The sequence below is a fragment of the Geotrypetes seraphini genome, chromosome 4 (assembly GCF_902459505.1).
Source record: "Geotrypetes seraphini chromosome 4, aGeoSer1.1, whole genome shotgun sequence".
Classification (NCBI taxonomy): Eukaryota; Metazoa; Chordata; class Amphibia; order Gymnophiona; family Dermophiidae; genus Geotrypetes; species Geotrypetes seraphini.
In genome coordinates this window covers 12,161,696-12,189,508 of record NC_047087.1, presented here as the reverse complement: position 1 = coordinate 12,189,508, position 27,813 = coordinate 12,161,696, and the positions used below count along the sequence as shown (strand labels likewise).

The window sequence follows — 27,813 nt, the reverse complement described above, 5'->3', positions numbered from 1 at the left end:
TCACCCCCTTTGCCTTCTCCTAACCACACTGGTGCTGTGGTGTAAACCAAATAAACAAACAAAAAAGACTTTTCCTCTCTTTGTTAAGTCCTAGCTCATGTTTGTGGTCTAACACCAGCTCTGGCAGGATACAAATTTCAAATCTGACACATTGTAGTCACAAAATAGAAAATAAAATTAATATTTCTACGTTTTGTTGTCTGGTCATTATTCAAATCTTGTTGGTCCCAGGTTCTGGTTGTCTTCTGATAACTTGCTTGCCAGGGTCTCCTTCTTTCTTCTTTCTCCGTGCTAACCATCCATCTGCCATCTCTGTCTTCCCCTTCCGTTTCCCTTCCCTCCCCCAGAGGTCTGGCATCTTTCTTTTTTTTCGTCTCCATCCACAGATCCACCTTTTCTTAACTACCCTTTCATCCAGCATCTCTCCCTCCTTCCCCACCACCCCAGAGTCCACCATCTCTCCCTTTCTTTTCCCAACTACCCTCCTATCCAGTATCTCTATCCCCCCTCCACACCATCCCTTGTGTCCAACTTCTCTCCCTTTCTTTTCCTTCCCTCCCTAAATCACATTGTCCATCATTTCTCTCCCTCTCCTCTATTTTTACATCCATTATTTCTTCCTCCCCAAAGTCCGGCATATGCACGTCTCTTTGAACCCCCCTTCCCTCCCTCCATGTACTTCTACCCCCATTCCTGAAGGCCTGTCCCCTCCTTGAAGGCCTGCCTGTGCCCCCTGAAGGCCTATGCCACCATCCCTGACTTGTCCCCCCTTTGAAGGCCTGTCCCCCCCCTTAAAGGTCTGCACCCCCCCCTTAAAGGTCTGCACCCCCCCTTAAAGGCCTGTTCTCTCCTTAAAGGACTGCCCCCCAAAGGCCTGCCTGTCCCTCCTGAAAGCCTATACCACCATCCCTGGCCTGTCCCTCCCTTTGAAGGCCTGCCCCCCCCCTTAAAGCCTGCACCCCTCCAAGGCCTGTCCCACCCCTTGAAGGACTGCCCCCCTGAAAGACTGCGCAACCCCCCAGGAAGGCCTCTGTGTTCCCCCTGGACTCCCTGAACCGTTTACCTTATAGCTTCAGCCTGCAGCGAAGATCGCAGTTACAGTGTCTTTGCAAAGTGCTTTAAGCTGTTTCCTCCGCTGTGATCCTGGCTCTGATGTCAGAGGTGGGGCGGGACCACAGCAGAGGAAACAGCTCAAAGCACTGCAAAGATGCTGTAACCGCGATCTTCGGCTGCAGGCTGAAGCTATAAGGTAAATGGTTCGGGGAGGCAAGGGGGAACACGGAGGCCTTCCTGGGGGGGGGGGTGCATGCAGTCTTTCGGGGGGGGGGGCAGTCCTTCGGGGAGGCCAGGAGGGAAGCCGGACAGCAGCACTTCCCGACTGACCCTTCCTCCTCGCCCTCTAAAACAGGTGCAGCTCCTGCTTTATTTTATTTTATTTATTCGATTTTTAGCCCGTCCTCCCAAAGGAGCCCAGAACGGGTTACAAAGTACATACATAATAATCCAGACAGAGCAGAGATGACAGTTTACATAAATTACAATATAGATGACAGTTTACATAAATTACAATATAGACATGACAATAAAACATATGTACTAAGTAGCATCTGGTGAAATTAAGTGACATAGGTGCGTTGACTGGGTGGCATTTCAGGGTGAATGACTTTAAGGCGCTGGGTTAGTAAAGAGGAAGGTTTTCACGGCCTTCCTGAAGTTCCAGAGTCCATCTAGTAATCTGACAGATGGAGGGATTGTGTACCGAAGTTTGGGTATGAAATGTGAGTAGGAGCGTTTGCGGGCGGTTTCAGTTTTGAGGGAGCGGCCAGAAGGTATGGTCAATCGTTTTTCTCCTTGGGACCTCAGTGGTGGTTTTGGGAAGTAGATTTGTAGTTTAGTTTTCATGTAGTACAGAATCGTTTCATGGAAGGTTTTGAAAGCGAGGAGCAGGACCTTGAAGGTGCAGCGTTTTTGAATGGGCAGCCAGTGCATGGAAGCTAATGCAGGGGTAACATGGTCGCGGATGCCTTGGTTTTTTCAGAAGGCGGATTGCAGCGTTTAGCACCCTTTGGAGGCGGGAGAGAGTTTTGGTAGGGGGCGAGGGGAGAGGGTCCAAATCGGGAAGCTGATTTTTTTAAAAATTTAAATCGATTCGAATTGATTCACCTGAAGTGAATCGGTGAACCGATTCGAATCGGGCAGCACTAGGGCAGACTAGATGGGGAGTGAAGGGGAAGGAATTATAGGGCCAGAAACAGAGGGTACTAGAGAAAGAGATGGTGCGCAATGTCATGGAGGGAGAGTAATTGGATGTGAGGTGATGTGAAGAAAAGGGGAATGAGAAACTTGAAGAGAAGATTGTTGGAAAGAGAAAGGCAGAGATGGTGGACCTGGTGGTGGTGTAGAGGGAGGAACTGTATGTGCGTTTTAGAACAGATTCTCCCAAACCCTGGACACTTTTGTACATTTTGTAAGCTTTATAAAGAGGATGTTTATGTGCCCTTTGGAGACTTGGTTCATGGTTATGCTCTCCCTCAGAGTCACCAATATGCCTATTTTCAGTTGGGACACCTCTTAACTTCTAAAAAAAAAATCAAAAATTGATTAACGGGGGAAATGTACTTTTTTGGAATATGTTTTTGAAGACTTTAAATATACCAAACATGCCAAACATTTGATGAGTACTACACCAAACACTAATTCCAATTCTTTTTTCCTAATATGTCCCCCTGATAAATTCTAAACAAACCGTATTATGTAATTTTGCCACTTTATCTAAAAGGACCCCTCTGAAATTCTAAACAAACAGCAAATTGTAATTGCTGCTTTTTAAAATTCTGTAACTGTAATATTGTAATTGCTGCATTTTAAGATTCTGTATACTGTAATTTCACTAACTATCTGCATATTGTAACTCGCTGATTGTCCAGCTCTCTTCAGTTGTAAACCGCCTAGAAGTCACGTGATTATGGCGGTATGGAAGAATAAAGTTATTATTATTATTATTTTCTATGGCTATCTTTGGAATACCTTGCCTTGTTACTCATAGATATAGATGGAAAAGAGAATTACGTATGACTATTTCACTGGAGGATTGGGAACTTACTCGTATGGAACAAACTTTGACAACCGTTGCAGTAGCTTCAAATATGAAATAAAATAATGTTAAACTTGTGTAATGCTGTTTGATTAAATAAATCAAACTGTGATCTTTGACGGGTGGCCGCGTCGTGTTAAGGTTATAGTTATGAGGGATATTGCCCTGAGGAAACCTTAACAGGGTGAAACATGTTGGCGACTCTGTCCCTCTTCTAGGCTAACCACCCAAGTTAAGTGCACAGCATTTATTATTTAAGCACTTTTGCTATTTAAAGCATTTAAATTATTTAACTATTTAACTTATTGAAAAATTTAAAAAAACAAATATAGACAAAATATTAGATCTCTACAAAACCAGGTACCCGATGACGATTTAGGGGCATAAATCCATAGGTTATGAAAGTTTATTGAACCTATGGTGGCACCGCTGAGGGCCTGGGAAACTTTCTGTTAGAACCACATAGAAATAGGAGGAGTAGAAGGGAGGTTTGAACTGTAACCGCCCTTTGAAGTACTGCTAAATTGACTTTGGCATCTTATTGGAAGGATGTTGGCATTCCATCTTTGAACTTGTAGAGACGTAAACTGTGCTATGTTTACAAGATGGAAAAATCTAATCTAATCTAGTTTGAATTTCTGAATCATTCATCCAAAACAGGTTTTTAGGTGATTTACATGAGCAGAGGCCTGTACATTATTATGGGGAACTAGCTGATGCCCCGACGTTGCACGGGTATTTAATTATAGCAATAACACCGTAAATGGATTCAAATAAAGATACTTTATAGTGGTGAATGAAATTATTTTTTTACAGCTTAATAAAAAGTACAATATTCAAATTATAATGTGAAATATTTGACAAAATGAATACAATACAACTAACGCAAAACGTGATTATAAACAACATTTTTAGTTTCACCTCCTGGAGCAAGAACATATAAATTCTTGGGTGAACCCACCCTTGAGCAAGCAACATAGAGTTGTGGGCCGCGAGACCCCCAGAACATATCACCCCAGGTAGTGAGGGATCTGCATACCAAGTTTCGTTCAAATCGGTCAAGCCGTTTTTGAATTACTGTGAGAATGGCAGCTTTTTACATTTTTTCCATTGACATGAATGGGTGAAATCTGATTTTCTGTTTGTAGCTCCGCCCACGTGTGCAGGTGGGCCGCGAGACCCCCAGAACATATCACCCCAGGTAGTGAGGGATCTGCATCCCAAGTTTCGTTCAAATCGGTCAAGCCGTTTTTGAATTACAGGGAGAAAGGCAGCTTCTTACATTTTTTCCATTGACATGAATGGGTGAAATCTGATTTACTGTTTGTAGCTCCGCCCACGTGTGCAGGTGGGCCGCGAGACCCCCAGAACATATCACCCCAGGTAGTGAGGGATCTGCATACCAAGTTTCGTTCAAATCGGTCAAGCTGTTTTTGAATTACTGTGAGAATGGCAGCTTTTTACATTTTTTCCATTGACATGAATGGGTGAAATCTGATTTTATGTTTGTAGCTTCGCCCACGTGTGCAGGTGGGCCGCGAGACCCCCAGAACATATCATCCCAGGTAGTGAGGGATCTGCATACCAAGTTTCGTTCAAATCGGTCAAGCCGTTTTTGCGTGATCGCGGCACATACACACACACATACATACACACATACATACAAGTTTCAAGTTTAATCACATTTGATGAATCGCTTATTACAATATCTAAGCGATGTACAATTTAAAAACCATCAGATGTTGGTATTACATAAAATTTTAATAAGTCAGACATTGGGCAGACAATTTTTAGACAGACATGAATGAGTAGGGAGAAAGGGGAAAGTTACAATTTTGTTGTTTGTTAGAAATTACATAGAAGGGAAAAAACAGTAGGAAATAAAGGGGTAAGGTAAAATTTTTTAAATTATTGTAAAATGTAAGAATTTTGAATATATCGTGTCGTGGATCAAATTTGAGTATATCGTATCATGTATCAAATGCGTCTTGAAATAGATATGTTTTTAAAATTTTCTTAAAAGAGACTAGATCTTTTTCGCTTTTAATAAAATTAGGAAGGAAGTTCCACAATGTAGGGGCCATAACGGAGAAAATATCATTCCGTCTGGTGCCGATAATTTTCAGTGAGGGGATTGAAAGTAAGTTCAATGAGGATGATCTTAGAGTACGTGCAGAGTTATATGGAATAATCATTTTTGATATAAATAAAGGTTCGTTGGAAATTAGTGTTTTGAAAACCAGAAATAAAATTTTGAAAGTGATTCGGTGAGAAATGGGAAGCCAATGAGATTTGATAAATAATGGGGTCACGTGATCATATTTTTTTGCTTTGTAAATTAATTTAATTGCTGTGTTTTGGATCATTTGAAGCCGTCTTTTTTCTATCTAGGTTATGTTAATTAAGAGGGAGTTACAATAGTCTAATTTTGAGATGATTAAAGAGTGAACCAAAATGTTAATTGATTTAGGGTCTAAAAAGGTAGAAATTGAACGAAGAAGCCGAAGTCTGTAAAAACATGATTTAACTATTTGGCTAATATGGCTGTGGAATGATAGATCTACATCTATTATTATTACCCCAAGAATTTTCAGTTGAAATACAGATTCTAGAGGAGTGTTATCCAGTATGAATGGTATTTTTGAAATTATGTTTCTTTTCCAAGTAAATAGCATAGTTTTTGATTTTTGAGTATTCAGTGCTAGTTTATTATTGTTTAGCCAGTTTTTTATTACTTCTAATTAATCATTGATGCTTTTTATTTCTTCCTTTTTTCCTCCGATTTTATATATATAGATTACATGATCAATTTTGAGTACAAGTTTAAAAGTTTAAATACATTGTTATACATTATTATTAGAATTTATGATAGTTCAGAAAAGAGTTTGTGACAGAGTATTATCAAGAAGTTAAGAACATAAGAATTGCCATATTGAGACAGACCGAAGGTCCATCAAGCCCAGTATCCTGTTTCCAACAGTGGCCAACCCAGGTCCCAAGTACCTGTAGAAGATATTTTGGGTTGGTAGCAGTGATTATATTGCAGGTTGTTGAGGTATATCAAAGAGGTAAGTTTTCAATTTTTTCAAAATTTGAGATAATTAGGTTCAATCCTAATGGTTGTTGGGAGATCATTCCAAGTTTTGGTGGCTGTGTAGGTGAATAGGGAGTTATGGATACATTTGTTTTGGTTGGGGAGAGCATTAATAGGTTCTTATCATTGATTCTGGTAGAAGTGAAGTGGGAATTGGAGAAGAGTTGAATTATTTGCACTGAGGAGTTAGCATGGAGGGTAGGGAGCATGATGCAGGATAGTTTGAATGTAATATGTGCTTTTATAGGTAACAATGAAATTTGTGGTAGTATTTTGTGATTCTCGTTTTTTTTTAGTCTGAAAATCAGTCTGTTTGCTGTGTTTTGGACCATTTGTAATTTGTGTTAGAGAAGAGCTCAAGCCAGCATAGAGTGAGTTACAGTAATCTAGTTGTGATACGACCAGCATTTGGATGGTCTCTCCTGCTCCTGGTGTTATCTGCTGCTCAGCGTGGCCTGATAGCATGGATTTTTCCAGCTCCAGGCGCAGCTTCACTCCTGTTTTGGCTTTGCTGATCAGTGATCATGGGGATAGGCTTCCTGGATGCCTTTTCTGGGTACAACTGTATTCTCACTTCCTCCAGCCTCCAGTCTCCAGCCAAATTTCTATCTTACAGCCAAACAAATCCAGTTACAAACCTCATTGGTACTGGCGAGTCACCTCCTCTCCTCCTCCAGACGGCGTCTTTTGCAGCCCCCTCCCGGTTTTGAGGCTTGGCTGCCTGGTGGTCTTTATCACTTTGGCTGTTTCTCTTATGGGTTGAACATTAGGCAGGAGTGAGGGACAGTTACTGAGTCTTATCCCTCCTTCTGGCCTTTAACGATAGTGTGGCTTCTCTCGTGCCTTGCTGCAGTTGACCCAGGCACCTTCTTTAATTTCCTTCTACGGGGGTAACATTCTGGTAAATTCACTGCATGTATGGCCGGCACTGTCTCTGTGTGGCTGAGTGTGCGGCAATGTGCAGAAGCCAAATTGCGTGGGTGAAGACATGAAAATTTATTAATGTAAGCAATGAGTTGAATGCAGACTTGAGTTTTAAATAGTTTGGTTAATAGGGAATGCCGGCAATTGGCATTTAGGAATTGGTGTGAGTGATTTGGCCTATTCTTTAAGGTAATTGGCCTGCAACTAGTAGATTGTTGAATAGTGTGACAAGCCCCTAGGGTTATTGACTTTGGGATGAATGTGAAGAGTTGTGTAGGATATATGTCTAGAGAACAGCTTTGCTTGGACAATCTTTCAGTTGTTTATATGTATCGTCTGGGGTGAGGGATTCAAAGTCATTCCAAATTTGATCTACTGTGCGAGGGTCGTCGTTGGGGATGGAACTCCTCTCATATGAGGAAAGACTAAAGAGGTTAGAGCTCTTTAGTTTGGAAAAGAGACGGCTGAGGGGAGATATGATTGAAGTCTACAAAATCCTGAGTGGTATAGAACAAGTACAAGTAAATCAATTTGTTTTTTTACTGCATCAAGATTTACAGACTAGGGAACATTCGAAGTTACAGATTAATACTTTTAAAACCAATAGGAGGAAATATTTTTTCACTCGGAGAATAGTAAGTTCTGGAATGCATTGCCAGAGGATGTGGTTCGCATCTGTGGTTACATGTTATTTGGTGATCCTCTCCTGGATTAGTTAGACCTAGGAGTACTAGACATAGTAGATAAAACCAGTGCGCATGGCAATGGTTTAAGTATAAGGTTGTAATATGTGGTATGTTTTGTACTTGTGAATGTATCCTAGAATTACTGCAGTTTCAGTGTGATGGCTGGGTTTAGTTGCTAGTATACCTAGTTGCCATATATGTGAGTCTGCTGGTTTGTGCAGTGTAGGACTGTATACAGTAGAGTCTCGGTTAACTGGGACTCACACAACCGGCAAAAAAATCGCTGGTGGGGAAAAAAAAGTCCCCTGAAGAACCAGTGGCATGTCCTAAGCTGCAAATCCTCCCTCAAGCCCTTACGTAGCTATGAACCCCCCTCTCTCCCACTCCAAAGCACCAGCGCAGCAGTGGTCCTGAGCCACAAAGCCCTCTTTCCTCCTTCCCTCCCTCCTTAAGCCCCGAAGTGGCAGAAGCAGGTGGCGGTCATGAGCTGCGAATTCCCTCCCTCCTTCTCTCCCTTCCTTACCCGAGCATAGCCAATCAGCAGAAGGCAGCCTCAAAACAGGCTGCTTGTGGCCAGGCCTGGCAGGACTTTTTCTCTGATGCATTGCTTCTGACGCATCAGAGGTAAGGCCCTACCAGGACTGGCCACAAGCAGCGTGTTTTGAGGTTGCCTCCTGCTGACTGGCTACGCTTGGGTAAGGAAGAGAGGGAGTTTGTTGCTCAGGACTGCTACTTCGGGGCTTGAGGGAAGGAGGAAGGTTTTGTGGCTTAGGACCACTGTCATGCTGGTGCTTTGGGGCAGGATGGGGGTATGTGTTAGGGACTTGAACAAACTAGGGGAATGGGCGACGACATGGCAGATGAAGTTCAACGTTGAGAAATGTAAAGTATTACATGTAGGAAGCAGAAACCCGAGGTACAACTATACGATGGGAGGGATGGTATTGAATGAGAGTACCCAAGAAAGGGACTTGGGGGTAATGGTGGACATGACAATGAAGCCTCCGGCACAGTGCGCAGAGGCCGCTAAGAGAGCGAATAGAATGCTAGGTATAATCAAGAAGGGTATTACAACCAGAACGAAAGAAGTTATCCTGCCGTTGTATCGGGCGATGGTGCGTCTGCATCTAGAGTACTGCATCCAATATTGGCCGCCATACCTTAAGAAGGATATGGCGATACTCGAGAAGGTTCAGAGGCGAGCAACTCGTCTGATAAAAGGTATGGAAAACCTTTCATACGCTGAGAGATTGGAGAAACTGGGGCTTTTTTCCCTGGAGAAGAGGAGACTTAGAGGGGATATGATAGAGACTTACAAGATCATGAAGGGCATAGAGAAAGTGAAGAGGGACAGATTCTTCAAACTTTCAACAAATAAAAGAACAAGAGGGCATTCGGAAAAGTTGAAAGGGACAGATTCAAAACAAATGCTAGGAAGTTTTTCTTCACCCAATGTGTGGTAGACACCGGGAATGCGCTTCCAGAGGACGTGATAGGACAGAGTACGGTATTGGGGTTCAAGAAAGGATTGGACAATTTTCTATTGAAAAAGGAGATAGAGGAGTATAGATAGAGGATTACTGCACAGGTCCTGGACCTGTTGGGCCGCCGCATGAGCTGACTGCTGGGCACGATGGACCTCAGGTCTGACCCAGCGGAGGCACTGCTTATGTTCTTATGTTAGAGAAGGTTTCTAAAACACTCTTAATTAACCAGAAAAACAGTTATCCAGTATCCACCAATCCCCATGGATGGTGGATAACTGCAATTCTACTGTAGTAGCATATGATATGAGTAATTCTTAGTTACATTCTGGCAGTTATGTCTTGCTTCAGGGAGGTGTTTGTATAGCTATGGACATATTATCTCAGCAATTTTCAGTTTTTTTCTATCCCTCAAATCGTTTGACTTTCAGTCTTTCCCTGGTCTGCACGAAGGACCACACAAAGGGCCCTTTGGTGGGATAGGTCTGCCTGTTCAGTGGCCATTTAAAGGTTGAAGAGCAGGCTGGATCTGACATTGGGTGAATGGGGCCTGGTCTGATATGGTCAGTGTTTCCGGTGGAGTAAGGAGGAACCATCAAGTTGCTTTCTCTTTAACCTGCTGGAGCTGGTTTTACTTTGGTGGCCCTTTAAAGGGTGAAGAACAGGGTATATCCGATGTCAGGTGGGCAGAGCCTGGTCTAGCAAGGTTGGTTGTTCTGGTGGAATGAGGAGGGACCGGCAAAATGCTTACTTACCCTGCTCTTGTGTAAAGCTGTCCGGCTTTAAAATAGTGAACTTTTCATTTCTGTTTTTAGTGGGGATATAAAGAGTTTAACTTCTCTCTCCCATCTTAGTATTCCTTCACCCTCCTTTATGGAGGGTTTTTTGTTTTTTTATTAAGGTGTGTTTTATAATTACTAAACTTAGACAAAATGGAGGTTGTATTCAGCTATCATTATGTTCTGCGGAAACATTGATACTCTATATTCAGTATGGTTTTTGTTTTCTCTGTACATTTGTTGAACAATTTAATAAAGATTTCTTATTAAATAAAAAATAAAAAGAAACTAACAATCATGGTAGCCAAATAAAAAAGGCATTCCAGAATGCACACTTTTGTGAGTTAGTCATGATTTTAATCTGTATTTGATATGCGATTGGTAACCAATGATGATGAATAAATAGTAGTGAAACATGGTCAAAATGCCTGACATGGGAAAAATTTTGTATTGCATTCCATTTTGACTATTTAAATTTGGCTTTGGCAATGGCATACTGAAGTGTTCAGGCTCTACCATTCCTTATGTCAGTAATGTCACTGGAATATTGAAATTTCTCTGCCTCCCTTCTGCTGGAAGAGGTAAACAGTCTTTTAGTCTGGACTGCTCCAGCAGGACTCAAGAAAAGGAAATTAACAGGTAAGAATAATTTCACCATAAGAGTTGAGAACATCTGACTAATACGATATAAATTGAAGAGATAATAAATAATCTTCCTTTCATTATCATAGTAAAAGACCCAATCCATTCCAACTCATAATGATAATTCTGTTACATCCACTCCAGATTCTGTATGCTAGGTGTTTTAATCCGTGAACCAGATCTTGCGGAAAACTACATGGCTGAGAAGCCCCTTATAGTTTTTATTTCTGCAAGTGAACCATGCAGAAACTTTTCTGATTTGCTTCTTATTTTTTCATATTAAAGACAGAAAACAGAGAGTAGGTTTAAATGGTCAGTATTTTCAATGGAGAAGGGTAAATAGTGGGGTTCCCCAGGGGTCTGTGCTGGGACTGCTGCTTTTCAACATATTTATCAATGATCTAGAGATAGGAATAATTAGTGAGACAATTATATTTGCTGATGATACAAAGTTGTAAAAGTTGTAAAGCTGTAAAATCGCAAGAGGATTGTGAAAAATTGCAAGAAGACCTAGTGAAACTGGAAGACTGGCATCAAAATGGCAGATGACATTTAATGTGAGCAAGTGCAAAGTGAAGCATGTGGGAAAGAGTAACCCAAACTATAGCTATATGATGCAGGGTTCTGTGTTAGGAGTTACTGCCCAGGAAAAGGATTTAGGTGTCATTGCTGAGGATACGTTGAAACCCTCAGCTCAATGTGTGGTGGCTGCTAAGAAAGCAAATAGAATGTTAGGAATTATCAGGAAAGGAATGGAAAACAAAGATGAAAATGTTATAATGCCCTTATATTGCTCTATGGTACGGCTGCACCTCAAATACTGTGTGCAGTTCTGGGCACCTTATCTCAAATATGATGTAACAGAATTAGAAAAGGTACAGAGAAGGGCGACAAAAAATGATAAAAGGGATGGATCGATTTCCCTATGAGGAGAGGCTAAAGTAGCTAGGGCTCTTCAGCTTGGAGAAGCTACAGATTCAGGTCTATAAAATACCGAGTGGAGTGTAAAGGGTAGATGTGAATCACTTGTGTACTCTCTTCAAAAATACTAGGACTAGGGGACATGCGTTGAAACTACTAAGTAGTAGATTTAAAACAAACCAAAGAAAATATTTCTTCACAGAATGTATAATTAAACTCTGGAATTTGTTGCCGGAGAATGTGATAAAATCAGTTAGCTTAGAGATGTTTAAAAAAGGTTTGGATAATTTCCTAAAAGAGAAGTCCATAGGCCATTATTGAGATGGCTTGGGGAAATCCATTGCTTATTCCTAGGATAAGTAGCATAGAATCTGTTTTGCTATTTGGGATCTAGCTAGGTACTTGGGACCATGGAACCTTTGGTCTGTCCCAGTATGGCAATTTTTATGTTCTTAAGTTTGGTTTTTTGGGTGTCTTCAGTGGTGTGAGACCCCTTTTGGAGGGGTTTTCTGCCTGGGAAAGGATGCAGTTTCTTTGTAGCCAGACTGCAGCGTCACAGGGCCAAGAGAATAAGTTGAGAAATTTTTAAACTAGGAAAAAGGGGAAAGCCGACAGTCGACCAAGAGAGAGAGTCGATGGGAACCAGTATATCCAGTATATCCGGAGGATACCGTACAAGAAGATAGAGGGAAAGACTCACCAGATCACAGGCAAGACAGATCGAAAAGGACACAAGAGGGAAGGAAATACAAGAAAGGAACAGGCCGCAAACTCAAGTGTATGTACACGAACGCAAGGAGTCTTAGGAATAAGATGGGTGAATTAGAAGCTATGGCACAAAAAGATAACGTTGACATCATAGGCATTACAGAAACATGGTAGACTGAGGAAAACGTTTGGGACACTGTGCTACCGGGATACAAACTATACTGCAGAGACAGAGTGGCCCAAAAAGGTGGGGGCATTGCCATATACGTCAAAGAGGGAATTGAATCTACTGTAGAGAATACACCACAACTGACGGATAAGTTAGAGTCTCTATGGGCCAAAATTCTGGGAAAAAATGGCCTGGAAATGAAGATCAGCATCTACTACCGACCCCCAGTCTGAAGATATTGACAGAGAAATGACAGATGAAATTAAACACAACTGCAAGGGAGGCAACACTGTTATCATGGGTGACTTCAACTAGACTTCAACTAGACTGGAACCTAGGCACCTCCAGCTGCGTTAGGGAGACAAGCTCTCGGATGCTATAGGCATTTGCTTCCTGGAACAACTTGTCAAGGAAAATACTAGAGGAAATGCAATTCTGGACTTAATTCTAAATGGCCTGCGAGGACTGGCACAAGATGTAGAAGTAGAAGGGATGCTGGGAAACAGCGATCACAATATGATCCACTTTGATCTGGACTCAGGGGAGTCCAAAACGACAGCCACGGCACTGAACTTCTGAAAAGGGAATTATGAAGAGATGAGACTCATGGTAGGGAAGAAGATTAAGAAGAGGATAAGTACTGTAAAAACGCTAGAGCAAGCTTGGTCCCTTTTTAAGGACATAGTCACCGAGGCGCAAAATCTATACCGCTTATCAACAAGGGATTCAAAAGGAAAAAGAACAAAGAACCGGGGTGGCTCACTGTAGAGGTGAAGGAAGCGATCAGAGACAAGAAAACTTTGTTTAAGGAATGGAAAAAGTCAAAAATGGATGAAAACTGGAACAAGCACAAACAACATCGATGCAGGTGCCATAAGGCGGTAAAAGGGGCCAAAAGAGACTAAGAGGAAAAATAGCCAAGGAGGCGAAGAACTTCAAGCCGTTCTTTCGATATATTAAGGGTAAACGATCCACGAAGGAAGCGGTGGGACAGTTGGATGACCATGGAATAAAGGGAGTGCTAAAGGAGGACAAAGCAATCGCCGACAAACTGAACACATTTTTTGTGTCTGTATTTACCGAAGAAGATTTACACAGCATACCTGAATTAATCAGCCTATATGTGGAAACGAGGATGGAAAGCTGACAGGATTGACGGTGAGTCTAGAGGAGGTGTGTAGGTAGATTGATAGGCTTAAGAGCGATAAATCCCCGGGACCGGATGGCATCCATCCGAGGGTCATCAAGGAACTAAAGGGGACTATAGTTGAACTGCTTCAACTAATAGCCAATCTGTTGATCAAATCAAGAACAATTCTGGAAAACTGGAAGGTGGCGAATGTTACGCTGATCTTCAAGAAAGGTTCAAGGGGAGATCCGGGAAACCACAGACCGGTGAGTCTGACCTCGGTACCGGGAAAGATGGTAAAGTCGCTGATAAAGGACCATATCATTGATCATCTTGATGGACACGGACTGATGAGGACCAGTCAGCACGGTTATAGCAAAGGCAGATCGTGTTTGACGAACTTGCTGCACTTCTTTGAGGGAGTAAACAGACAGAAAGACAGACAAGGGCGACCCGGTCGACATTGTATATCTGGATTTTCAGAAGGTGTTTGACAAGGTTCCACATGAACGACTACTTCGGAAAATTGTGAGCCATGGAATCAAGAGTGAAATACTCACGTGGATTAAAAACTGGCTGGAGCATAGGAAACAGAGAGTGGGGGTAAATGGACAATACTCAGACTGAAAGAGCATCACCAGTGGGGTGCCGCATGGCTCGGTGCTTGGACCCGTGCTCTTCAACATCTTTATAAATGATCTGGACATTGGTACGACGAGGGAGGTGATTAAATTTGCGGACAATACAAAGTTATTCAGAGTAGTGAAGATGCAGGGGGATTGCGAAGATCTGCAATGTGACATAATCAGGCTCGAGGAATAGGCATCAACATGGCAGATGAGGTTCAACATGGATAAGTGTAAAGTGATGCATGTAGGTAACAAAAATCTCATGCACGAATACAGGATGTCTGGGGTGGTACTTGGAGAGACCTCCTTGGAAAGAGACTTGGGAGTTATGATCGACAAGTCGATGAAGTCATCCACGCAATGTGTGGCGGCGGCAAAAAGGGTGAACAGAATGCTAGGAATGATAAAGAAGGGGATCACGAACAGATCGGAGTGGGTTATCATGCCGTTGTACCGGGCCATGATGCGCCCTCACTTGGAATACTGCATGCAGCACTGGTTGCCATACGTGAAGAAGGACACGGTACTACTCGAAAGGGTCCAGAGAAGAGCGACTAAGATGGTTAAGGCGCTGGAGGAGTTGCCGTACAGCAAAAGATTAGAGAAACTGGGCCTCTTCCTCGAACAGAGGAGATTGAGAGGGGACATGATTGAAACATTCAAGGTACTGAAGGGGATAGACTTAATATTCTTAAACAGTACTTTGATATTTTTGGACCCTCAATACTTTTTCTGATCAATGAAAGCTTACAGCACAGCATTATGCCTAGGGAATGGAAAACCTCCATTATTTACCCTATTGTCAAAGACCACAAAATAAGTATCGAAGAGAAATCAAACTATAGGCCAATTTCAAATATCCCATTTTTGGCAAAAATAACAGAGAAAATAGTATTCAACCAAATATCAAACTTTATAGAACAAACTAATATTCTACACCCAAATCAAATGGGTTTTCGGCAACACCACTCTACTGAACATTCTTTGATAGGCATGACATTATCTATACTCTATCATTTGGATCATCATTCTTCTGTTCTTTTGATTTCGATTGACCTCTTGGCAGCTTTTGATATGATTGATCACAATCTCTTATTGAATAGACTACAATCCATAGGCATTACTGAGCAAGTCCTACTTTGGTTTAGATCATATTTGGACAACCGCTCTTCTATAGTTTCCTTTAATGATTCTATTTCTGCTAGTTTCTCGGCCACATATGGTATTCCACAAGGTTCTATCCTGTCCCCACTTCTGTTTAATATATTTCTTGCTCCTCTTATGACTCTTTGCCAATCCATTGGCTTCTCCGTATTTGCCTATGCAGATGATATACAACTTTTACATCCTCTTGACCCTAATAGTTCATCTGAAATTTCAGCTATCAATGAGAAATTAAACCAGATTCATTTATGGCTCGATAACAATAGATTATCCTTAAATATTAATAAAACTAATACCTTGCTCTTCCCTTGGAAAGACAATCATAAACTCGCTGTTCCTATTTCCATCCAAGGGGTTACTCTTAAACAGATAAATAAGATTCAAATTTTAGGTGTGGGATCCAAGATGGCCGATGGTCCTGGACGCTGAGCAGCACGCCGGAGATTTTCTGAAAACTTTTCTTTGGAAAGAATTACTTACTCAGAATGCCGAAGAGGAGAGGCCGCAGCGCCGCTGGAGCCTCGCGGCGTTTGGCGGTCCCCTCGTTCGGCAACATAGAAGAACTCCTGCGTCGGATGCAGGATGTCCCAGCAGCGTCGGTGCCCCCGCTGGAGACGCCTCAGAGGGGCGGGAATGAAGCGATCTCCTTGGGGCTGGAGACTACGCTGAGCCCCGACGCTAGGGCACCTCCCCCACCTCCTCAGGTTACCAGCTCCCCACGAGAGGAGGAGCTGCCGGTAGAAGGCAGGCATCTACCCTCGGAGGCCAGGGAGAACAGTGAGGGGAGCGTGGAGATGGACTCCCTGAGTTTTCAGGTGAGTCCAAAGAATATTGAGGAATTGGAAACATCAGGGACTACTTCAGGCCAGCAGAAGGATTACCAGGAACAGCTGAAAACTGGTGAGACCATTCAAACTTTTAATTCTTCATATGTTATTGAAAAACCCAGAGAAGTAACACTGGATTCAATTTGGGATTTGGTGGCTGACCTAGCCAAGTCTGTCAAGCCCCAGCTTTTGCAGCTGGAAAATAAAATTACTCTTCAAGAAACTGAGATAAAAAATATAAAAGTTGAAATTGGTGAATCTAAGAATTCTATTGAGAATATACAACAGGAATTAAAAGCATCAAAACAGCTTAATGAAGCAATAATAAAAGATAATACAAATATGCGTAGAAAATTGGAAACTTTGGAGAATTTTTCGCGTAATAATAATCTCCGACTGATTAACTTTCCTAAGATACCCTCGGTGACGCCTAGGGATATGTTGAAACGTTATATGTTGGAGATTTTGGGTATTCCAGAGGATACATTACCATCACTTACTCAAGTATATTATCTACCAATGAAACCTATTAAATCACCATCTAAACAACAGGAGAATAATCAACCAATTAATGTTTCAGCAATTTTGGAACTTTCGGATAGAGAGCTTGCATCTCCGGCAACATTGCTTCTTACTGTGGCTCTTGCCCCAGATAAAAACTGGTTGCTTAGGTTGTTCTTTAGAAACAAAATGAAAGAATTTCTTGGACAAAAAATATTAATGTTTCCAGACTTGGCACGGGAAACCCAGAGAAGAAGGCGAGAGTTTCTTTTGTTGAAACCAGGAGTTATATCTCTTGGTGGGACTTTTTTTCTTCGACACCCTTGTAAATGTGTAATACAATACCATATGAAGAAATATGTATTCTTTGAACCATTCCAGTTGACAGCCTTTTTGGTAGGAACTCGGCTGGATGAAGGAAAATCAAAATCAAAGTGAAGTGCATTTGAATAATGATATCCTTCCTCAGCCAAGGGATCTTGTTTTCCTAATATTTGAATTGATAGTTGTTAGTATTTGTTACTAAGTCCGCCTTATCCTTCTTGGATCTAATTTTGAGGACTTGAGCTGAATTTAAGCTAAAAATTTTTATTTTATTTTACTTGATTACCATGTATTTTACTTTTGAGTATTATTTTCCTGCTTTTCTTCAACTTTCTGTACAAGTGGATACTTGATTTATAACATGTAAAAATTTGATAAATAAATAATAAAAAAACAAACAAACAAAATTTAGGTGTGATTTTAGATGAAAACCTAACCTACCATGACCACGTTAGTTATGTGGTTAAAGCTACTTTCTACAGACTACGCCAAATACGGGCCATTTCAAAATTTCTATGTCCTAAATCATTGAATATATTAATTCATTCAATGATTATTTCAAAAATTGATTACTGCAATTCATTATTTAAGGGAATGGCTCAAAAAGAAATTAGAAGATTGCAGATAATTCAGAATGCCTCTATCAAATTAATTATGGGAGCTAAGAAGTTCGACCATGTAACTCCATTACTTCAAAATGCACATTGGCTTCCAGTATCACTTCGTATTTTATACAAATTATCTTTACTTACATTTAAATCGTTATTATATAAAACCCATGCTTTTATTTATAAAGCTTTAATACCATATAATTCTCCCAAATTTTTAAGATCAAATGACCAACTTTTGTTGGTCATTCCTACTCTCAAAATTATCAACACTCGAAGGCAATTTATTTTTACTGTTACGGCGCCTCAGACATGGAATTCACTCCCGCTATATTTAAGAGAGGAGAAGAATCTGGAAAAATTTAAGAGCCAACTTAAGAGCTTTCTTTTTAAAGATGCGTTCAATACCTAATTGAAATGTTAATTTGCTCTTTCGCTATTTGCTTTTTTGTCTATTCTTATCTTTAATTATTTATTTGTCCTCCCACTCCTATTTTGTTTTACCTTTAATTGTTGATTCTTTCCTATCTAAGATTGTATTTCTACCCCACCTGTATGCTTGTTCTGTTTTAATTAGTTTGTTTTTGTGATTTATACCCTTGTTAATAATATGGTCTATTTTATGTATATTTTAGAAATTTATTTTACCATGTGTACATCGCTTAGTATTTGGAATAGGCAATTAATCAAATAATAAATAAACTTGAAACTTGATAAGGACAGGTTGTTCACCCTCTCCAAGGTAGGGAGAACGAGAGGGCACTCTCTAAAGTTGAAAGGGGATAGATTCCGTACGAACATAAGGAAGTTCTTATTCACCCAGAGAGTGGTAGAAAACTGGAACGTTCTTCCGAAGTTTGTTATAGGGGAAAACACCCTCCAGGGATTAAAGACAAAGTTAGACAAGTTCCTGCTGAACCAGAACGTACGCAGGTAGGGCTAGTCTCAGTTAGGGCGCTGGTCTTTGACCAGAGGGCTACCATGTGAGCGGACTGCTGGGCACGATGGACCACAGGTCTGACCCAGCAGCAGCAATTCTTATGTTCTTAAGTTTCGGGTGGACCTGTGGAGCCAGCCTGCTGTGTGGCACTTCAAAGCTCAGGGTCCATTCCCTTGGGAGCAAGCTTGCCTCCATAACTTGTGAGAAGCTTCAGTGTAGGCTTTTTGAACCCTGAGTAAATGAGGCCCCAGGGTATCAGGGCACAGGCTGTGTTTTCCCGCCACTGGTTACATGGCCAGAGTGGAGGTTTTGGTTGGGGTCCGTCCAACTGGCAGCCTGAAGATCCTGAAGATTGGTTCATTTGGAGAAAATTTGAGGTAGAAATTCTTTCCTTTCACATCAGCTGCAGTGAAAAAAGCTGACAGGCATGGCACTTCAGTGACTGTAAGTACAGTTCTATTATACCTTGTGGGAAAATCGGGGGAAGTCTAAAACAGCGTCTAAAACTCCAAAGCCCCTATTTCAGCATTTTTTATTATTTTAAATTGTCTCTAAGGGCTGTTTTTGGCATGATTTTCCTGTCTGGCCATTTTGTATTTTATTGATCTTTTTTTTCCCCAAAGTCCTTTTTTCTGCCTCAAAACCCATTGATTTTGCATAAAATCAATAGGGATGGACTCCCGAGCCCCTAATCTATTGAATTCATGTGAGGATTGTGCCAGTCTGCCTTGTCCTTGTATGGTGTGCCGTGGTACGTGAATGGAGGGGTGCGGTTCTTTGGTCCTCTAGGGCAGTGATTCCCAACCCTGTCCTGGAGGAACACCAGGCCAATCGGGTTTTCAGGCTAGCCCTAATGAATATGCATGAGAAGTGATAGGCATGCAAATTTGCTTCATGCATATTCATTAGGGCTAGCCTGAAAACCCAATTGGCCTGGTGTTCCTCCAGGACAGGGTTGGGAACCACTGCTCTAGGGCAGGGAAGCCGAAGTGGGTCCACAAAATGGGAAAAATATCCTACCCAGTGTCCGTTTTTGTCAACAGCACAAAACACAAGTGCACCGAGTCTGGGGGCTCTTTAAGGGCCTTGTTGGGAGTCCAACAGTACACAGCTTCTACCCAGGTGTGTGGCTTTTCCCCAGGCTTTATCCAGCCCATGTGGAGGGCTTATCTTATAGACCCAGCTGACAGGGCGCAGTCATCAGGCCCCACGCTTCTAAACTGAAGCCAGTGATTCTTTGGTGAGGGTCCCTGCACAGGTCCCCTCTGCCCAGGCTCCTACGGACCCAGACGGCCTTAGTTGGCACACTGATACTCTGCCTCCTTTGTTTGCCAGACACTGCTTCCATTGTGATGATGCTGATACTCCTTGAGGAATGGTTCAGCAGGATACCTCGGGAAGCCCTGATCCGGGTGATGACCCCTCCATATGCAGCATCTGTCTACCATTTTACTGCTCATGCCATAAAGTTACTGAAGCTAGAGGGCAATGGCGTACCTAGGGTATGTGGCACCCGGGGCCCATCATTTTTTGACACCCCCCCATCTATATGAAAAATATGACTTTTAGTAACAATCCACATATCGCACAATAAGAGTGTACCCAGGGAAAGGCAGCAGTGAGCACTAGAACACCAACACATACATTGTAAAACTAAACAAGCCAGATCCCGCACAGTCAATTGATCCTGTAGTCAATGCCAACTGAAAACTATGTTCTTTTCATACACACAGAACAGAGATACACCCTCGCCCAATATGGAATAATCACAAACTAAAAATAGAAATATGTAGACTAGGTCGATCACGATCGACGGGTAGCTCGCCAAGGCAAAGTGAGTCGATCACCCAGGACTCACTTTGCCTTGGCGATCTATCGGGCCGATCAGTCTTCCTCTCCCCGACGTCAATTCTGCCGTCTGAGAGGAAGTTTGGGACAGCCAATCGCCTGGCTGGGCGGAACTTCCTCTCCGACGGCAGAATTGACGTCGGGGAGAGGAATGCTGGTCGGCCCGAAGCAGGGAGAGCATGGGGCGGCATCGGCGTCAGCTTTGGGGCCTGTTATCCATTGGTGGCGGTTTGGGTCCTGTTTCCCGATGGCAGTGGCAGTGGCTTAGGGAAGGGCAGGGAGAAAGAAAGAAAAGGGGCAGGCAGGGAGAAAGAAAGAAAGGTCAGGGAGAGAGGAAGAAAAAGTTGGGGGAGGGAATGAGGTGTGGAAGAGAGGAAGCATACAGGCTGAAAGAAAGATTGGTTGCACAGTCAGAAGAAGAAAGTGCAACCAGAGACTCATGAAATTACCAAACGTAGGAAAAATGATTTTATTTTCAATTTAGTGATCAAAATGTGTCCGTTTTGAGAATTTATATATGCTGTCTATATTTTGCACTATGGCCCCCTTTTACTAAATCGCAATAGCGTTTTTTAGCGCAGGGAGCCTATGAGCGTCGAGAGCAGCGTGGGGCATTCAGCGCAGCTCCCTGCGCTAAAAACCGCTATCGCGGTTTAGTAAAAAGGGAGGGGGAATATTTGTCTATTTTTGTATAGTTGTTACTGAGGTGACATTGCATAAAGTCATCTGCATTGACCTCTTTGAAAACCCGCGGAATATAAATGATAATTAACATTTTTTCTGTGTACAGCGTGCTTTGTGTTTTTAAAATTTTATTGTTGGTAGATCATTTTGACTTGGCCACAAAGGTAAGGGGGAGGGAGGGAGGTGAGCTGCTGAAAGACATCTAGTAATCCTTGCAGGCTTGACTGTGCAGGGAATTATTTTTGTAAAATCATGTTTTGTTATGTGACTGGCATTATTTAGACTTTAATTTCTATGAATGAATAGAATGAAATTGCTTGTTTTTATGTGTGTGCGCTGAAAGAAAGTGGAGAGAGAGTGGACTGAAGATGCTGAAGGGAAATGGGGAAGAGAGAGTGGGGAGAAGGCGCTGATTTATAAATTGACAGACAATTGTACAGAATATTGTTTCTTTTTATACTTTAATATAAACAATTCAAAGCTTGTGTGGATGGAATCAGGTGGTTTGCGGGGATGGGGACCGAGTTTACAGGGATTAGTCCAATAAAATGGTATTTTTTTATTTCTCATTATTTATTTTATTTTTATTTGTTAATTTGTAAAGTGGTGATTGTTATGTATCAGTTTTTTCAAATTTACATCTACTGTCTTTATATTTTGCACTGTAGTAGAGGAATGTGTTATTGTTTTTCTGGTGTTGCATTGTATCCAGGGTCTGGTTTCTTGGCGGTTCAGTTTAACTTTTGTCTACATCAGGGGTGCCCACACTTTTTGGGCTTGCGAGCTACTTTTAAAATGACCAAGTCAAAATGATCTACCACCAATAAAATAAAAAAAAAAACCACAAAGTACACTGTACGCAGAGAAAATGTTAATTATCATTCCTATTCCGGGGTTTTTCCAAAGAGGTCAAGGCAGATGACTCTATGCACTGTCACCTCAGTAACAACCATACAAAAATAGACAAATATACCCCCTCCCTTTTTACTAAACCACGATAGCAGTTCTTAGCGCAGGGAGCTTCGCTGAATGCCCAGTACTGCTCTCGACGCTCATAGGCTCCCTGCGCTAAAAACCACTGTTGCAGTTTAATAAAAGGAGGCCATAGTGCAAAATATAGACAGCAGATATAAATTCAGACACATTTTGATCACTAAATTTAAAATAAAATCATTTTTCCTACCTTTGTTTGGTGATATCATGAGTCTCTGGTTGTACTTTCTTCTTCTGATGTACTTTCTACATCCAATCTTTCTTCCCTTCTTTCAGCCTGTATGCTTCCTCTCCTCCAGACCTCATTCCCTCCCCAAACTTTTTCTTCCTCTCTCCCTGCTCTTTCTTTCTCCCTGCCTCCCTTTCTTTTTTTCTCTCTTTATACCCCCTTTCTTTTTTCTGTTTCCCTTCTTTCATTCTGTCTCCCTACCTGCCCCCTTTCTTTCTCCCTGCCCTCCCCCAAGCCACTGCCGCCGCCATCGGGTAACAGGCCCCAAAGCCGCCGCTGCCGCCCCATGCTCTCCCTGCTTCCCTGTGTCGGGCTGACTAGCATTCCTCTCCCCGACGTCAATTCTGCCATTGAAGAGGAAGTTCCGGCCCAGCCAGGCAGCGATTGGCTGGCCCGAGCTTCTTTTCTGATGGCAGAATTGACGGGGAGAGGAAGGCTGATCAGTTCGATAGATTGCCAAGGCAAAGTGAGTCTATCACGGAGCCCGTGGTGGGCTCCGCGATCGACTCACTTTGCCTTGGCGATCTACCGGTCGATTGCGATCGATCTATTGGGCACCCCTGCTCTAGACTGACACCTAACGTTCGAGAAACACACTGACCAACTGACTAAAAAATGCTTCGCTATTTTAACCATAAAAAAATATTTTGACATGGAATCCTTTAGGATACTAGTTCAATCCACCATCCTATCTAACTTAGACTATTGTAATATCACATATCTAGGGTCAACCAAGAAAATATTGCTAAGACTTTGCCTGGTTCAAAATGTGGCTGTTTATCTGGATTAAAAAAGTTTGACCATATAAGCCCTTTTTATGTGCAACTTCATTGGCTTTAAGAACTAGAGTTATTTTTAAATTCGGCTGCATTTGTTATAAAGCACTCTTCGGACTACTACCATCATATTTATCCACCCAACTAAAATTATTCTCATCAAATAAGAAGCTAGTAAAAGGTATGGAAAATTTGAGCTACAAAGAACGACTCGGAAGACTGGGATTGTTCACCCTCGAGAGGAGGAGACTGCGAGGGGATATGATTGAGACGTTTAAAATACTGAAAGGATTCGACAAAATAGAGCAAGAATCATCATTGTTCACATTGTCAAAAGTGAAAAGGACAAGAGGTCATGGACTAAAGCTGAAGGGCAGCAGGCTCAGGACAAATGTCAGGAAGTTCTGTTTCACACAGCGAGTGGTGGACGCTTGGAATGCTCTCCCGGAGGAGGTGGTGACGGAGACTATCATTCTGGGTTTCAAGCGTAAGTTGGATGCACACCTCCTTGCAAATCACATTGAGGGATACGGGTGATCAGGGTCTCAATCTGGGAGCACCTGGCTTGGCCTCCGCATGTGCGGGTCACCGGAATAGATGGACCTAGAGTCTGATCCGGCGAAGGCATTTCTTATGTTCTTATGTTCTAAGAAACTCGGGTATGTTTATGTACCCCGCTCTGAAAGCCTGTCGATTTAAAAGTTTCTTTGACAAAACTCTGGCTTTTCAAGCAGGGAAAAAGCACAGGGAATAGAAAGGAGGACAGCAAAATACCAGGATCTAAAGTGCATATATGCTAATGCAAGGAGCCTAAGAAACAAAATGGGGGAACTAGAAACCTTGGCCAGCGCAGAAGACATCGACATCATTGGAATCTCTGAAACATGGTGGAATGAGGAAAGCAAATGGGATACAGCACTACCGGGATACAAGCTCTATCGCCAGGACAGAACAGGACAAAAAGGAGGTGGAATAGCCCTATACATAAAAGAAAGCATACAATCCACACAAATGGACACAGCAGAGACGGCCAGCAAGCCGGAATCTCTATGGGTTAAAATACCGGGAAGGAAAGGGCCTGAAATAAAGATGGGCCTATTTTATCGCCCACCGGGGCAAACCAGAGATATCGACGAGGAAATGGAAGCTGAGATGAAGCGTGAATGCAAAAGCGGCAAGACGGTTATTATGGGAGACTTCAACTATCCTGGGATAGACTGGAGGCTTGGAAGCTCGAAATGCACTAGGGAGACAAAATTCCTGGAAGCTACACAGGATTGTTTCATGGAACAGCTTGTTAGAGAACCGACGAGAGGAAATGCCACTCTGGATCTAATCCTAAATGGGTTAAGGGGACCTGCAAAGGAAGTAGAAGTAGTGGGACCGTTGGGAAACAGCGATCATAATACGATCAAGTTCAAGGTTGAGGTAGGAGTGTCAAAAGGCAAGAGATCCATTGCGACAACTTTTAACTTCAGGAAAGGAAACTACGAAGCAATGAGGGAATTGGTAAGGAAGAAACTTAGGAACACTTCCAAAACATGGCTAACGGTAAATCATGCCTGGTCCTTCTTCAGGGACATGGTGAGCGAGGCGCAAAATCTGTATATCCCCAGATTCAGGAAGGGGTGTAAAAAGAATCGAACAAAAGACCCGGCGTGGATAACCAAAACAGTGAAGGAAGCGATAGGCAATAAGAAAAAATCATTCAAGAAATGGAAAAAGGACAAAACTGAGGGGAACTGGAAAGAGCACAAGAAACATCAAAAAGAATGTCACCGTGAGGTTCGGAAAGCCAAAAGAGAGTATGAAGAGAGGCTAGCCAGGGAAGCAAGAAATTTCAAACCATTCTTCAGATATGTTAAAGGGAAGCAGCCGGCTAGAGAGGAAGTGGGATCGCTGGACGACGGAGACAGGAAGGGAGTGGTGAAGGAGGAGAAGGTAATGGCAGAAAGGCTTAACATGTTCTTCTCGACTGTATTTACAAACGAAAACACGTCCAACATACCGGAACCTGAGCAATTCTTCAATGGAAGTCAGGCAGAAAAATTAACATCCATAGAAGTGAGCCTTGAGGACGTTCGTAGGCAGATAGAAAAACTAAAAACTGACAAATCCCCGGGTCCGGATGGCATACATCCAAGGGTTCTGAAGGAATTAAAGGAGGAGATAGCGGAACTACTGCAGCAAATTTGCAACTTATCCCTGAAAACAGGCGAGATCCCGGAAGATTGGAAGATAGCCAACGTTACGCCCATCTTTAAAAAGGGACCAAGAGGTGACCCGGGAAACTACAGGCCGGTGAGCTTGACTTCGGTTCCGGGGAAAATGGCAGAAACACTGATAAAAGAAAACATCGATCAACATTTTGAAAAACATGAACTTCTGATAACCAGCCAGCATGGTTTCTGCAAGGGAAGATCGTGCCTAACGAACTTATTGCACTTCTTCGAAGGGATCAACAAACGGATGGACAAAGGAGACCCCATAGACATCATATATCTAGATTTCCAAAAAGCCTTTGACAAGGTGCCCCATGAACGTCTACTCCGGAAACTGAAGAACCATGGGGTGGAAGGAGACGTACATAGATGGATCAGAAACTGGTTGGAAGGTAGAAAACAAAGGGTAGGAGTGAAGGGTCACTACTCCGACTGGAGGAGGGTCACGAGTGGTGTCCCGCAGGGCTTGGTGCTCGGGCCGCTGCTATTTAATATCTTCATAAATGATCTAGAAACAGGAACGAAGTGCGAGATAATAAAATTTGCGGACGACACCAAACTATTTAATGGAGCTCGGACTACAGAGGACTGCGAAAAGTTGCAAAGGGACTTGAACAAATTAGAAGAATGGGCGGCGAAATGGCAGATGAAGTTCAACATTGAAAAATGTAAAGTATTACATGTGGGGAACAGAAACTCGAGGTACAACTATACAATGGGAGGGATGTTATTGAATAAGAGTACCCAGGAAAGGGACTTGGGGGTAATGGTGGACATGACAATGAAGCCGTCGGCACAGTGTGCAGCGGCCGCTAAGAGAGCGAATAGAATGCTTGGTATAATCAAAAAGGGTATTACATCCAGAACAAAAGAAGTTATCCTGCCGTTGTATCGGGCGATGGTGCGCCCGCATTTGGAGTACTGCGTCCAATATTGGTCGCCGTATCTTAAGAAGGATATGGCGTTAGTCGAGAGGGTTCAAAGGAGAGCAACACGTCTGATAATAGGTATGGAAAACCTGTCATATTCTGAGAGATTGGAGGAGCTGGGTCTCTTTTCCCTGGAGAAGAGGAGACTTAGAGGGGATATGATAGAGACTTACAAGATCATGAAGGGCATAGAGAGAGTAGAGAGGGACAGATTCTTCGAACTTTCGGAAAATAAGAGAACAAGAGGGCATTCGGAAAAGTTGAAAGGGGACAGATTCAAAACAAATGCTAGGAAGTTCTTCTTTACCCAACGTGTGGTGGACACCTGGAATGCGCTTCCAGAGGACGTTATAAGGCAGAGTACGGTACTGGGGTTCAAGAAAGGATTGGACAAATTCCTACTGGAAATGGGGATAGAGGGGTATAGATAGAAGATTACTGCACAGGTCCTGGACCTGTTGGGCCGCCGCGTGAGCGGACTGCTGGGCACGATGGACCTCGGGTCTGACCCAGCAGAGGCATTTCTTATGTTCTTATGAAAATGAACTCTTGGCTGTGTCCTCTAATTACCCAATCCCAATCTTACCTTGAGTTCAGAAAATCGATAAAAACCTATTTGGTAAATTTATGTGGTGATTTTACATTATACAGTAAAACCGTGGATTGCAAGTAACTTGGTTTGCAAGTGTTTTGCAAGACAAGCAAAACATTTTATTAAATTTTAATTTGATATACAAGCAATGTCTTGCAATACAAGTTCATAGAGTATACACACATCACAACTGAGCCGATGGTCCTTCTCTCTCTGACACTGCAAGTGTAGTGACTGTTCTATATGAGCAAAGTCTTGCAATACAAGTACATACAGTATACACGCGTCACATCATCACAACTGAGCCAATGGTTCTTCTCTCTCTGACGCTGCAGGAGTGTAGTGACTGTTTTAAATGAGCGAGGTCTTGCAATACAAGTACATATAGTATTTTGTATTAAAGTTTTTGTGTTGTGGAACGTATCGTCTGAGTTTCCATAATTTCCTATGGGGAAATTTGCTTTGATATACGAATGCTTTGGATTACAAGCATGCTTCTGGAACGAATTATGCTCGCAAACCAAGGTTTGACTGTATTACATTGTACTGCATCATATTGTATTTCACTGTATTGTATTCCACTAAAGTCTACTGTATTTTGTGTCTTCGCTGATATGTCTCAGTTCTCTTGCTGTGAACCGCCTGGAACTTCCGGTTGGGCGGTATATAAAAAAATAAATTATTATTATTATTATACAATAACAATCTATTACATCATCTACTAATAGGGATTGAGACTCTCAGTCAAATATGTTTAAATATGTTTATTGATTTTACAAGAAAAGCAGAAATACACAAGTCACATCATTATCAACCCCCCTCCCTTCCCCTCACTCCCCCCAACACCCACCTCCCCAACTGCCCTCTACAACAAAAAGTATCCTCCAGCTGTCAATCTATTACGGGTTCAATAGGTT

At 42.3% G+C, this 27,813-nt stretch overlaps 1 protein-coding gene across 3 annotated transcripts in view; it reads left to right on the top strand.

Moving 5' to 3' along the window:
- The window catches only part of BANP (BTG3 associated nuclear protein), a 607,582-nt gene that overhangs the window by 85,393 nt on the left and 494,376 nt on the right, over positions 1 to 27,813 (top strand). The window lies entirely within an intron of this gene.